At 42.1% G+C, this 15,701-nt stretch overlaps 1 long non-coding RNA gene across 1 annotated transcript in view; it reads left to right on the top strand.

The window, feature by feature from the left end:
- LOC122344810 overlaps positions 1–7,749 on the top strand; it is a 30,996-nt gene extending 23,247 nt beyond the window's left edge. Inside the window, exon 3 of the long non-coding RNA XR_006250928.1 lies at positions 7,557–7,749. This is a non-coding gene — a long non-coding RNA (uncharacterized LOC122344810). The remainder of the gene's footprint in view (positions 1–7,556) is intronic.
- Positions 7,750–15,701: the final 7,952 nt, after the last annotated feature.

Here is a 15,701-nt window from a genome sequence, read left to right as displayed (position 1 = left end):
GTATCTGAACTTGATGGACACACTTGATGAACTTTTGTCGTCTGGAGGTTGGACTCAAACCTGATGGTTACTAAGCTGTGAACTTTTGGACATTATCAAGCCTCAACAAGGTTATCATCATCAACTACAGCTTCTGTTTTGATAAATATCAGAGACATTTATGAAAAGACCTTGAATTCTGTTGGTCTATATGCAAACTTAATCATTTGTGTAGTGTTTGATTATGGCATGTTAAAAATTACACGATCTTGGGTATTCTTTTGATGTTATGGTTTCTTTTGTAGCTATGGTTCACCTATGGAAGTTTGTACTTATTTAAGGTGCGATTCACAAAATGGCTGATGGGTCCTTAATAAAAATAATATAATTGTAGCAGGCAGTTTCTTTAATATAGAGAAGAGCTGTTACATTTTGGCGCCAGAACACGGCTGAAGACAACAAAGACAATTAACTAGAACTGAAGGTAGGGCACACAGAACACATGACAAAAAACAACAACAAAAGAGTCCAAGAGGCGTGACATATCGCCCCCTCCCGGAAGGTGCGTCCTCGCACTGAAGAGACAAAACAAAAAGCGGGAGCTTGGGAGGAGGTTCTGGTGGAGGATGGCCCCAGGAGGAGGTAAGAAGAAGGAGTTACAGGAGGTGCAGACAGGAAGAGATCCAGAGCCTCAATTAAAATTTGTATACATGTAATATATGCACATGTATGCAAGTATGAAACAAATAAATATATTGTACAGTTCGCAGCTTTCTTATTTACAGAGTTTCTGATACTGTCAATATAAATGCATATTTCAGTCAACAAATCCACAAAGTAGTTTTTATTAGTAAACGTACACTTATGAATATATTGGCGGATCAATCAGTCAATCAAACATTTTTATTTATATAGCGCTTTTAACAACACAGGTTGCATCAAAGCACTGTACAGTATAAGGTAGAAGAGTACAATGACAGGGATGTATAATGGCGAGTGACCAATTTCTTATTAAATGCAGAGACGCTCTCTGTAATCAATTCGACGTTAAATCACTAGAAGTTAAGTGTCCCCAACAAAGCAAGCCAGAGCGACAGCGGCAAGAAACAAAACCCCATGCATACAGAATGGAGAAAAAAACCTTGGGAGAAACCAGACTCAGTTGGGGTTCAAGTTCAAGTTCAATTTTAAACGCAGCTGTGTCAGATAGTGTAAATGAAGTGTGTGTGTGTGTGCATCAGGATCTGGTGATCCACGTGCATCTAGGTTTTCTGGTCTCTGATGAACATAATCTCTGTGTGCTGATCCACCATCTAGTCTGGATACAAACTGTGAAAACAGATTGAAAAGAGACAGGACTAATATTAGCGTAGATGCCATTCTTTTCACGATGTCACAAGTACATACGTATTTTAGAAATAGTGTTCCCGGTTCCAGCAAATCTAAATCCTAAAAAATCCTTTAGCAGTTTGAATAATAAAAAAGTATGTTGGGGTGTTATGTGTAGGCTAAGTTAAAAAAGATGTGTCTTTAATCTAGATTTAAACTGGCAGAGTGTGTCTGCTTCCCGAACAGAGTTAGGGAGATTGTTCCAGAGTTTAGGTGCTAGATAGGAAAGGATCTGCCGCCCGCAGTTGATTTTGATATTCTCGTATTATCAAATGGCCAGACTTTTGAGAACGCAGCGGACGTGCAGGACTATAATGTGATAAGAGCTCGCTCAAGTATTGAGAGCTAAACCATTCAGGGCTTTATAGGTAATTAATAAGATTTTAAAATCTATTCGATGTTTGATAGGGAGCCAGTGCAGTGTTGACAGAACCGGGCTAATATGATCATACTTCCTAGTTCTAAGTAAGAACTCTGGCTGCTGCGTTTTGGACTAGCTGAAGTTTGTTTATTAAGCGTGCAGAACAACCACCCAATTAAGCATTACAATAATCTAACCTCAAGGTCATAAGCGCATGAATTAGAGGTTGAAAGCATAGAGTCGTAATTTAGATATATTTTTAAAATGGAAAAAACACATTTTACAGATGCTAGAAACATGGTTTTGAAGGAAAGATTGCTGTCAACAGCACACCTAGATTCCTAACTGATGATGAAGAATTAACAGAGCAGCCATCAAGTGTTAGACTGTGTTCTAGATTATTATGTGTGGGTTTTTAGGTCAATTATTAGCACCTCTGTTTTTCAGAATTTAGCATTAGGAAGTTACTCATCATCCAGTTTTTTTATATCGACTATGCATTCTGTTAGATTCTCAAGTTGGTGTGTATCACCAGGCTGCGCTGAAATATAGAGCTGAGTATCATCAGCATAGCAGTGAAAGCTCACACCATGACTCCTGATAATATCTCCCAGAGGTAACATGTACAGGTTGAAAATGTAGCGGTCCTAGCACTGGGCCTTGAGAACTCCATATTTCACTTTTGAAGCGATATGATACCTCCTCATTTAATGCTACAAACTGATAGCGGTCAGATAGATATGATTTAAACCATGCTAAGGCGCTTCCTCTAATGCACTAATAACGAGATAAAACCACGATCCGATGATAGAAGCAGGTCATTAGTAACTCTAATGAGAGCAGTCTCAGTACTATGAGTGCGGTCTAAAACCTGATTGGAAATCCTCGCAGACACCATTTTTTTCTAAAAGGAATAGAGTTGTGAGGATACTACCTTTTCTAGTATCTTTGACAGAAAGGGAGATTAGAGATTGATCTATAAATTACTAAGTCTTTGGGATCAAGATGTGCTTTCTTAATAAGAGGCTTAACTACAGCCAGTTTGAAGGTTTTGGGAACATATCCTAATGACAATGATGTATTAATAATGGTCAAAATGGGATCTATGACTTCAGGAAGCAAACCTTCTAATAGTTTAGATGGAATAGGGTCTAACATACATGTTGCTGGTTTAGATGATTTAACAAGTTTGTACAAGTCTTCTTCTCCTATAGTAGAGGAGTGTAATTTTTCCTCAGGGGACCGAGCGCTCACTATCTGATGTGAAACTGTAGTTGTGGGCTGCATAGTTACAATTTTATCTCTGATGGTATCAATCTTAGGGATAAAGAAATTCATGAACTCATTGCAGCTATACTCTTGCATAAAAATTAGCACCTGTTGACGTTTAGTTAATTTAGTTACTGTACTGAATAAATACCGGGGTTTTGTTTGTTTTCTTCTAAAAGGGATGCAATTTTTAATGCTTTTCTCTATGACAGAATACTCTCCCTTGAGCAATGAAATACTACTAATTTAGTTTTTCTCCACCTCGCTCCATTTTCCGGGCTGCTCTCTTTAGGGTCCGTGTGTTTTCATTATACCATGGAGTCAGATTGTTTTCTTCCATCTTTAAGTGCAAAGAGAGCAACTGTATCTAAATTGTTGGAAAAAGAGTGCATAGTTTGTAATATCAAGTTTTTGCGTCGTATTGGATGTGCTAAGGAATTGAGAAGTCAGGAAGATTACATAGAAAGCTTTCTTTTGTGGTGGATCCATCGACGGCGTGTGGCAAGGGTGGGAGGGTGATAGGTTGAGGTTGAGGCACGCTCACACAGCTCCCCTACCTAGTGTCCTGTTAGCCAACGTCCAGTCTCTGGAAAACAAGCTCGATGACCTCAGGGCAAGGATCAAGTTCCAGAGAGACATTCGGGACTGCAACCTCCTCTGCTTCACGAGACATGGCTGAACCAAGCGGTACGGACCACGCCATACAACCGGCCGAGTTTTCTCCGTTTACATGGACAGAACAATGGAGTCGGGAGAAGACACGGGAGGTGGAGTGTGTCTGATGGTGAACAACCGCTGGTGCGACAAGCGGCGTTGTTCTTCTCTCACGCTCCTGCACACCAAACCTGGAACTTCTGACCATCAAATGTCGCCCTTTCTATCTTCCACGGGAATTCAGCTCGGTCATAGTCAGCGCCGTTTATATTCCACCTCAAGCGGACACGGGACGCTGCAATATGGGATTTACACGACCACCTCACAACACACCAGTCACAACACCGGGGCCTTGCACTCATTGTGCTGGGGATTTTAACAGTGCAAACCTCAGCGCGCACTGCGAACTTTCACCAGCACATCACCTGCCCCACCAGGGGCGAAAGGACACTGGATCACTGTTACACACCTTTCAGAGACAGCTACAAGGCAAAATCATTGCCCACCGTTTGGTAAATCGGACCATGCCGCCATTTTCCTGCGTGCCTGTTTACAAACAGAGGCTGAAACAGGAAGCCCGGTACAGAGGAGGTGTCACGCTGGACTGACCATTCGGTGGCGCTCTGCAGGGCGCTTTGGATGGCGCCAGACTGGGCCATGTTCAGGTGTAGCTCCGAGGGCGTCAAGCGTGTTCCGCAGGCGGTGGTGGGATTCATCGGGGAAACTAGCGGATGACACGGTAGAAAACCGTCATCAGGGCGTTTCCCAACCAGAAGCCGTGGGTAGACAAAACTATCCGCGACTCTCTGAGATCCCGCTCCGCAGCCTATAATCGGGGATTGTCAATGGGGATATGTCTGAATACAAGGCTGCGTCATGCGGCGTGCGCAGAAGCGGTAAAAGGAGGCAAAGAGGCGCTACGGGAGAAACTTGAGTCACAGTTTCAACACAGTGACTCTAGGAGCCTTTGGCAGGGACTGAGAAACATCACGGACTATAAAGCGCCAACCTCCAGAGTGGAGGCGCGGATGCTTCTCTGGCAGGCAGGCTAAACACCTTTATGCTCGTTTGAGGCTGCAGCTAATCACGCTAATCACGCTAAGCGCCGCTGGCGCATGATGAACAACACGCTACGCCGAGAGAGCCGGAGAAAATCGCGTTCACCATTCGAACCTGGCGTAAGAGAGGGCATTCAGGAGAGTGAACACCAGGAAGGCAGCAGGACCTGGCGGCATCACAGGTCGGGTTCTGAGGCCTGTGCTGACCAGCTAGCACCGGTGTTCACTGAGATATTTAATCTCTCCTGAAACAGTCTGTAGTCCCCTCGTGTTTCAAAGAGTCCATCATTGTTCCTGTGCCGAAGAAACCTCAACCATCTTGCCTTAATGATTACCGCCCTGTAGCTCTGACGTCTGTAGTGATGAAGTGCTTGAGAGACTCGTCAGAGACTTCATCACCGCATCACTACCGGACACACTCGACCCACTACAGTTTGCTTACACGCCAAAACCGGTCTCACGGAGGATGCCATCACACACCTCCTCCACACAACCACAAGCCACCTGGGTTTTAGGAAGGGAACTATGTGAAAATGCTGTTAAGTGGACTATAGTTCAGCGTTCAACACCATAGTTCCCTCCACGCTCACCTCGAAGTTGGAGGTCCTGGGACTCAGCCCATCCCTGCGTCACTGGATCACCAACTTCCTGACAACAGACCACAAGCCATCTGGATGGGAAAACACACCTCATCCTCCCTCACTCTCAGCACTGGAGCCCCTCAGGGTTGTGTTCTGAGCCCCTGCTGTACTCGCTGTACACACATGACTGTGTGGCCACTACAAACTCCACCACCATCATTAAATTTGCTGGCGACACTGTCGTGGTGGGCCTGATCGCCAACAACGATGAGATGGCCTACCTTCAGGAGATCAACAACCTGGAGAGATGGTGTCAGGAGAACAATCTTCTCCTGAGCGTCAGCAAAACAAAGGGAGTTAATAGTGGACTTCAGCCTGAAGCAGGTGCGCTCTTACCATCCCATCAAGATCAGCGGGACCCCAGTGGAGAGAGTGGACAGTTTCGGTACCTGGGTGTTTCACATCACGCCCAGGACCTGTCTTGAGTCCTGTCACATCAACACCCTGGTGAAGAAGGCCCGGCAGCGTCTATACCATCTGAGGCGCAAGGGACTTCAGACTCCCATCTCAGGTGCTCAGGAACTTTTACACCTGCACCATCGAGAGTGTCCTGGCGGGAAACATCACCTCCTGGTTTGGAAACAGCACCATGCAGGACTGGCGAGCCCTTCAGAGGTGAGTGCGGTCAGCTGAAGCGCACCATCACGCACTGAGCTCCCTGTGCTGCAGCACATCTACAACAAGCGGTGCTGTACCAGGGCCAGGAAGATCGTGGAAGACCTCAGCCATCCCAACAATGGACTCTTTTCTCTGCTGCGTTCAGGAAAGCGCTTTACGTTCCCTGAAGGCAAACACAGAGAGAATGAGGAGAAGCTTCTTCCATGAGCCATTGAGTCTGAACCAGAGAACACAGCACCTAAATACCGAATTCCCATGTTCACCCCTCTTTCCCCAGATACTACGCCACTTACATTTGGACAATTGCACTAGCCACTTTGCACTGGACATTGCACAGCCACTTTACACTTACACTTTACACTTTATATCTTATACTTTATATTTATATTCTATTTTATTTTTTTTTTATATTCTACTTTTGCACACTTCTTTTTATATATATTTCTTATATTTTATATTTATATATACATTTAAATTTGTTTCTATTTTGATGCTGAGACGGTTTGTAAGAACATTTCACTGCATGTCGTTACCATGTATGTATGTGTATGTGACAAATAAAATTTGAATTTGAATTTGAATTTGAATAAAAGTTGCATCATAGACACTGGTGGCGGCGTTGGCTGCGCCGAGCACTGGGTGAGCTTCTGGGAACAGTCTCTAGGGGCGCCCTTGAGGCAGGTATTCAGGGCGGCTGAGCGGGAACAGGAACTCTGGATACAGGAGGCCCAGTCTAAGTCCAGGTCGACATCATCCAGCAGCCCCAGGTGGATAATCAGCTCATCGTCAGCCGATGTGCAGTGGCGGAGCTCCACTCGGCTGTCTCCACCGTGGCGAGCTCTGTTGCGGCTCACGCACCTGGTCTGTCGCGATCGGCTCGGGTCGGTGGCGCTCCGCGGCTCGGTCGCTCTCTTGGCGATGGCTCCGTGGTGCGTGCCAGACTCCGCCATCGGTGGTCTCAGGCTTGGGCTCCGCGACGCGGGGATGATGGGCTGGGCTCTGGATCTGGAGTGGGGCTGGTGTGCGTTGTCCACGGGCTGAACAGTCATGGGCGGGTGCACAGCGCCAGCACCCACTCTCTCGAGGCCGTCCCGGACAGCCGCTCGTGTGGAAGCGTTTAATCCTCGGAAGTGGATCTAGCAGAGGAAGCTGTCCGGGTAGCGCGAATCGTTCGCGAGAATGAGGAAGATCTCCGTATAACCCTCGAGAGAAGCGATCCTCCTGCTCCAGCAGCATGAGAAGTTCGGGGTCATTATAGGGTAATCCATGACAAAAAAAAAAAAAAAAAAAAAAAAAAGGGAAAAATCGCGCGACATTCGTTGTCACGGGTGGGGTTTAGCGTAAGAGAACACTTCGACAAGTAAAAAGACTAAACAGGCAGGCAGAACATTAGCCACACGTAAGGACCTTGATGATCGGACAAACGTGAACTCAAAACACAGGACTTAAATACACAAGGTAATCACTAAATTAACAAGACACGGCTGAAGAAATTAAAGACAATTAACTAGAAGAGAAGGTAGGGCACACAGAGCACATGGTACAAGACAAAAACGACAACAAAAGAGTCAAAGAGCGTGACACAAGGACATGTGCATTATGAATGTAATTTTTGTAAAGATGTTTAGATTGTAAAATGTTAATACAATTCAAATGTGAAAATTATGCTGTATATTGTAGCGTGTAATCAATCTAAAATCTACTTATTCCCATAAACCATTCAACAAATAATTAAGAAATACAAAAAACATCCATGAATCCAGCACAACTAGACAACTACGTCTGTAGAATCATGGCGTGAGGAAGCGCAGCAGCTACATACGGGCATTCTTTTTAGAATTCTTTGTTGGGAAGTTTGACGATTGTTGTGGTTGGTGCTATTGACGAGTTTCCATGGTGATCATTTCTTCCAGTTATTGCATTTCGCCTTTTTTTGACTACCTTCCGGATTTTTGATATTGATTCTCGGTTTTGACCCTTTTCCGTTTTTGGCGCTCGATTTTGACTCGGTTTGGACTCCCGGTTTTGACCCTTTTTCCGTTTTTGACTGCGGCTTGGTTCGTTGTGAACCCGCACACTGAAGAACATCCTTTCCTGAAATGGGATCGGTTGGTGTTTTACCAGTGTGTGTGAGTATCGCCCTGCACACAACAGATCACTAACAATTTAGCCTACGAATGCTGAATGTTCAGTAATAAACTTGTTGTGTTATTGAATTGTCATACATCGTTCGTCTATTATGATTAACAAACTGCATTCTGCATATTGGTGTTAGTGCAGGTGAAGAAACACAATGTTTTCTGACTATTAAAGGCACACCTTCCTGATTTTTAATTTTTCATTGCTGAACTTTTGTCTTGTGCAGGTGGAAACACCAAGGGCCGTGTTCGGTGTGCCCCTCATCAGCCTGAGGAAGAGAGGACAGATGAGGCAGAGTCTTCCTCTGGTGTTCACACACGTAGTGGAGATTGTGGAGAAGCACGGTGAGTGTTTGACTGTGCTCCTCAGTGTTTGTCACTTGCACGTAGAGGTTGTGTGTGGGTCTTTGTAAAATGTGCGTGTGTGTTTAGGCCTAAGTGCCACCCGCCTGTTTCCAGAGTTAGCGGGTCACTAAAGCGCTGCATGAAACTGAGAAAACGTTTGATGAAGGAGGCTTTCCGGAATTTGACGATAGGATGTTTACATGGGGCCTCCTTATTGAAAGTTTTCCTCAGGGAATTGCCTGGCGGACTCATTCAGAGTCACACAGGACGCAGCTGCTGGAGGTGTTCAGGGTAAGAGAAGTTGAGGTGGTGGCGGTAAGCGTGCTGAGTAAGACACACAGATTTATCAGGTCCAACATCTTGCAGATTCAAAAGGAAGAACTGAATCAGGCTCTGAGGACTGTGCTGAACAGCCTTCCAGAGGAACATTTTAATGTCCTCTGCTACCTAATGTTCTTCCTGTCCGTGTTGCTGCTGAGAGTAATCTAAATTTGATGACATCTACAGATTTGTCAGTAGTTTTGGACCCAGCATCTTTTAGTAAGTGTTTGTGTGTATGCATTCAGCTAATATAGTTACAGAATAGCATAAAGGTGTCTAAAATTACCTGCACAAGTCTTCAGAACAGTATAAGACACAGAGACCAGTCATGAAATGAAGGCGGGGTGTATGGTGTATTTAGTAAGGTGACATGTATTTGTTATTTATGCGTTGCAGCGTTCCTTCTGGCCCCACCATGTTTGAAGAACAGGGACAGTGTACTGCTTTGATAGAGCACCTGCTGAGACAGCCTGATCCACCTGCTGCCAAACATGTACCCTCATGCATCCACCAGTAACTCAGCAGTGAGTTTATACCACGTTATGAGTCAAGTTTCAAATATATATCTAAGAGATTGAAAACGGTTGAAAATGTATTTGTGTGTTTAAGGACGATAGCAAATGGACTAATGAAGAGTGTGTCCCACATTTGCCGCTCTCAGAGACCAAGTACATGCTGAACACACACACACACACACACACACACACTTGTGCGGATATATGCCGCTAAAAACCATTGTTAATTAAATGCATGCACAGATCACATACAACATGCACATATATGATGCTGAGTTTATTGTATGTCATTTATTGTAGTGTTTATTAGTTTGTTTTCATGTTTGTTCTGTTTGTTTTTTTCCAGATTAAAGATGCCTAAAATTGGAAGACTTGGGCGACTAAGAAAAAGAATGAGAGGTTTTTGGAGAAATCTTTGCTCATGCACTTGCAGGTACAGTAGGTTGGTGAAAAAGATCTAGTTTGGTGCCCATGTAACCTAGTAATGAAGAGTTTGGTCAGACTGAGTTTAAATAAGTTAAATGTTGAGTGACAAAACACAGATTTTGATCTATTTCTTGTTCATTTTGTCATGTAGCAATGACATGGAGAGTGAAGAGGCCACTTCAGGAATAGAGACCAGAAGTAGGAGAGTAGAAGGTCACCAGAATGAGTGAGACACCAGGGCTAGTCAGGGTCATGGCAAAACACCGGAGCAGGTGAAGGTGACCAAAAGGCGCCAGGACCAGTGAGTGTCACCAAAAGACACCGGGACCAGCGAGGGTCACAAAAGACACCAGGGTCAGTGTGGGTCATCACAATACACCGGGGCAGGTGGGAGGAGACCAGAAGACACAAAGGGTCAGTGGGGGTCATCAAAAGACACCGGGGCCAGCGAGGTCACCTCAAGACAAACGGAGCCAGCGAGTCAATTTTGAAGACAAACAAGAGAGATGCTCAATTAAAATTTGTCATCTTCAATGTATATAAATGATTTGAGTACACATTGTTTTATTTTGTATGTCCATTCAGTCACAAGATATACATATATGCACATGTACTGTATGTATGAAACCAAATAAATATATTGTACAGTCCTTGCAGCTTTCTTATTTACAGAGTTTAATATAATATAAATGCATATTTCAGTCAACAGATCCACAAAATAGTTTTTATTAGTAAATGTACACTTATGAATATATAATTTGGTCAATAGAATAAGTAAAAGAATTCATTACATTTTCCCATATAAGAGAAAATGTTTGAAACAACGAATATTCTTACTAATATATTAATATATCCCAAAATAAGTTTCCTCATATTCATTACAAAAATACAATTTGCATTTTACCTTCCTATTAACAATGACTGGATGACTGGATACAATCTATGAATAAGAAAATAAGAAATAAAGGTTTAAATCTTATCCGTGTGATATATCTGTGGTTACATCCATACTTTTCTCCAGCAAATCAAATTTTCAGTGAGGCAAAATATCAGGCACAGTAACAATTTCTCCTTGTAAAACAGTACGAATGGCTCTATTATTACTAATTTCTAAAAACAAAGTTCCCCAACATAAGCTAGAGTAGCATTTCAAGACATGATAAGCATGATAAATATCTGACAAGGTACATTATCACCAGCAGATGGTAGTAGAGCAGCTCTTGAGACCAAACATACTCTTAAGACCCCCTCTTTCTCTATTTACTTTTTAGCAACAGTAAGTTTAATCCAAAAATGCAAAATCGTTTTGTTGTTAAAAGGCCAGAGTCGTTGCAGTTTCTCTCATGACAGTTCAGTTTATCCGAAGCAAGATGATTTCTGCCCAAAGAGGACATCCTGCTTCAATGTCGTTAATTCAAGTTTTTGCTTGAAAATATTGCATAGAGTCGACTTTTCTATATGTGGTTTGCCGAGGTTCATGTATCAGTGTTGTTCTCTCATATCAAAATCTACCAAGAGAATTGAAACAGGCAATATTATGGATAGAGGACAGAAGTAACATTTTAAAACATTTGAATGATTTTGTGTCTTGCAAACCACGCAGCTTTTAGCTTTACCTATATTAATTGTTGGACCGGAGTGGTTTGGATTTCCTATGGATTATTGTGATGTTTTTTTTTCATCCATTCCTGCAGAGGATCTCTTGGTGAGCAAGTGATGTAATGCTAAATTTCTCCAGATCTGTTCTGATGAAGAATCAAATGGTCTGCATCTTTGGATGGCCTGAGGATGAAGTACAGCTTTGTGGAAATTTTCTTTGGGAATATTTCATAATGTGAGTCACAATACTGCACTGTATATGATTGTTAAAATGCACTAAACTGTTTTAATTGTTGTCTTTTTCACAGAGAAAGTTCAAGATGAAATCGACTGTGTAATCGGCAAGTGGCGGCAGCCATGTTTAGTAGACAAGTCAAAATGCCTTACACAGATGCAGTTCTTCATGAAACTCAGAGAGTGAGCAACATCTTTCCTCTGACTGCACCGCGTCTGGCGGAGTCGAGACTCAGTACTGGCTGGATACTTCATTCCTCAAGTACTTCTGCTCTAGAGTTGTACTGTTGTTGAAATTTGTCCACTTGATTGTTTTCTCCTTCGGGTTAATTGCTTTGGCTTGCATTTATTTGCTTTGGGTCATTTTAAATTGCATGTTAAGAACAGGATTAAAAATGTTTTCATGGTTTGTAAGGAAAAGTGTTTAAATGCTTTTAATGAGCCTGCTAAAATGAATTGATTTATATCAATATTGGTAATAAGTGCATCATATATTTTGTTGAGAAAAACGGGAAGTTTTCCCAATTTTATAAAGTTTGCCTTGTTTATTTGAGTGATACCTTGTGTATTGTAAACACATTGTGATGTGTTAATGATTTATCTAGAAGAAGAGACCACACAGAATATTGTATTCTTTTATTTGATAAGTATTTATAAGATACACAGTACACATGGTATTGTATTCACTTTATTGAATAGTAGAAAGAAAGACCACAACAGCATCATGTGTAAAAGTAGTTTATTGAGAAAAGACATTAGGTATGATATATGTAGCATTTAGTTAAAGTATAGCCAGAGATAAAATATGTATTAGTAAGAACTTTGAAGAATAGGAATCTTATCGTTGAGTGCTGAGTTCCCCGCGACGTGGAGAGGAGGACATCTTAGAAAGATCTTAGCAGAAGAGCAGACTGATAAGATGGCTGTGTTTTTATAATGAGCTTCTTGAAGGGGAGGTCTCAGCTGTGCAGGACTTTCCCAAAAAGTGTTGACTTGCACCTGTAGTCTATATAGGAGGTTGCACTTAGAAGTGAGCAGAAGATAAAGCTGCACCTCGGCGACACGCTTCTCTGATTCCAGACAGTCTCTCCACGGCGCCCCGAGCACTGAGGCTCATGCGGGTGTGGTTTAGAGTAAAGGAGCACTTTGACAAGTAAAATAAATTTATTTCTCTTAAACGGGCAAAATAATAATCTACAAAAACAGGCAGGCAGAACATAAACCACACGTATGGACCTCGACGATCGGACCAACTGAATAGTTGTGGAACCCATAGTTCTGTCACTATATATTTGGAGTTATTGTAGTTATACTACCGTCCTCTAGGGGCTCTAGGGGAATAAAATCTCTAATTGTGGGGCAGTAGAGGAAGAGATTGTTTTGGAAGAAGCATGGTCTGCTCCCCATGTATCTTTGTTTTGTGGTAAAGAGTTCTGTTTGAGAAGCCTTAACATTTGAAGCCCTATCACCAAGAACCTTTGGATATTGGCCTTTTGTGCTGCTAAGGTGGCCATTGAGGACATATGAAGGGTGGTTTCACAGCGGTATCTGAACTTGATGGACACACTTGATGAACTTTTATGTCGTCTGGAGGTTGGACTCAAACCTGATGGTTACTAAGCTGTGAACTTTTGGACATTATCAAGCCTCAACAAGGTTATCATCATCAACTACAGCTTCTGTTTTGATAAGTATCAGAGACATTTATGAAAAGACCTTGAATTCTGTTGGTCTATATGCAAACTTAATCATTTGTGTAGTGTTTGATTATGGCATGTTAAAAAATTACACGATCTTAGGTATTCTTTTGATGTTATGGTTTCTTTTGTAGCTATGGTTCACCTATGGAAGTTTGTACTTATTTAAGGTGCGATTCACAAAATGGCTGATGGGTCCTTAATAAAAAATAATATAATTGTAGCAGGCAGTTTCTTTAATATAGAGAAGAGCTGTTACATTTTGGCGCCTGAACACGGCTGAAGACAACAAAGACAATTAACTAGAACTGAAGGTAGGGCACACAGAACACATGACAAAAAACAACAACAAAAAGAGTCCAAAGGCGTGACATATCGCCCCCTCCCGGAAGGTGCGTCCTCGCACTGAAGAGACAAAACAAAAGCAGGAGCTTGGGAGGAGGTTCTGGTGGAGGATGGCCCCCAGGAGGAGGTAAGAAAGAAGGAGTTACAGGGAGGTGCAGACAGGAAGAGATCCAGAGCCTCAATTAAAATTTGTATACATGTAATATATGCACATGTATGCAAGTATGAAACAAATAAATATATTGTACAGTTCGCAGCTTTCTTATTTACAGAGTTTCTGATACTGTCAATATAAATGCATATTTCAGTCAACAAATCCACAAAGTAGTTTTTTTTATTAGTAAACGTACACTTATGAATATATTGGCGGATCAATCAGTCAATCAAACATTTTTATTTATATAGCGCTTTTAACAACACAGGTTGCATCAAAGCACTGTACAGTATAAGGTAGAAGTTACAATGACAGGGATGTATAATGGCGAGTGACCAATTTCTTATTAAATGCAGAGGCGCTCTCTGTAATCAATTCGACGTTAAATCACTAGAAGTTAAGTGTCCCCAACAAAGCAAGCCAGAGGCGACAGCGGCAAAAGAACAAAACCCCATGCATACAGAATGGAGAAAAAAAAACCTTGGGAGAAACCAGACTCAGTTGGGGTTCAAGTTCAAGTTCAATTTTAAGCGCAGCTGTGTCAGATAGTGTAAATGAAGTGTGTGTGTGTGTGTGCATCAGGATCTGGTGATCCACGTGCGCATCTAGGTTTTCTGGTCTCTGATGAACATAATCTCTGTGTGCTGATCCACCATCTAGTCTGGATACAAACTGTGAAAACAGATTGAGAAAGAGACAGGACTAATATTAGCGTAGATGCCATTCTTTTTGGCACGATGTCACAAGTACATCGTATTTTAGGAAGTAGTGTTCCGGTTCCAGCAAATCTAAATCCTAAAAAATCCTTTACTTGGATTTGAATAATAAAAAAGTATGTTGGGGTGTTATGTGTAGGCTAAGTTAAAAGATGTGTCTTTAATCTAGATTTAAACTGGCAGAGTGTGTCTGCTTCGAACAGAGTTAGGGGAGATTGTTCCAGAGTTTAGGTGCTAGATAGGAAAAAGGATCTGCCGCCCGCAGTTGATTTTGATATTCTCGTGTTATCAAATGGCCAGACTTTTGAGAGCATGGCGGACGTGCAGGACTATAATGTGATAAGAGCTCGCTCAAGTATTGAGAGCTAAACCATTCAGGGCTTTATAGGTAATTAATAAGATTTTAAAAATCTATTCGATGTTTGATAGGGAGCCAGTGCAGTGTTACAGAACCGGCTAATATGATCATACTTCCTAGTTCTAGTAAGAACTCTGGCTGCTGCGTTTTGGACTAGCTGAAGTTTGTTTATTAAGCGTGCAGAACAACCACAATTAAGCATTACAATAATCTAACCTCAAGGTCATAAACGCATGAATTAGAGGTTGAAAGCATAGGTCGTAATTTAGATATATTTTTAAAATGGAAAAAACACATTTTACAGATGCTAGAAACATGGTTTTCGAAGGAAAGATTGCTGTCCAACAGCACACCTAGGTTCTAACTGTGATGAAAGAATTAACAGAGCAGCCATCAAGTGTTAGACTGTGTTCTAGATTATTATGTGTGGGGTTTTTAGGTCAATTATTAGCACCTCTGTTTTTTTTCAGAATTTAGCATTAGGAAGTTACTCATCATCCAGTTTTTATATATCGACTATGCATTCTGTTAGATTCTCAAGTTGGTGTGTATCACCAGGCTGCGCTGAAATATAGAGCTGAGTATCATCAGCATAGCAGTGAAAAGCTCACACCATGAAGCTCTGATAATATCTCCCAGAGGTAACATGTACACATGGTTGAAAAGTACTAGGTCCTAGCACTGAGCAACGAGAACTCCATATTTCACTTTTGGGCGATATGATACCTCCTCATTTAATGCTACAAACTGATAAGCGTTCAGATAGATATGTGATTTAAACCATGCTAAGAAGCGCTTCCTCTAATGCACTAATAACGAGATAAAACCACGATCCGATGATAGAAGCAGGTCATTAGTAACTCTAATGGGAAACGATCTCAGTA

Source organism: Puntigrus tetrazona, chromosome 5 (assembly GCF_018831695.1).
Source record: "Puntigrus tetrazona isolate hp1 chromosome 5, ASM1883169v1, whole genome shotgun sequence".
Taxonomy (NCBI): domain Eukaryota; kingdom Metazoa; phylum Chordata; class Actinopteri; order Cypriniformes; family Cyprinidae; genus Puntigrus; species Puntigrus tetrazona.
The sequence above is the reverse complement of the archived record's forward strand: the minus strand, read 5'-3'. Positions and strand labels throughout refer to the sequence as shown.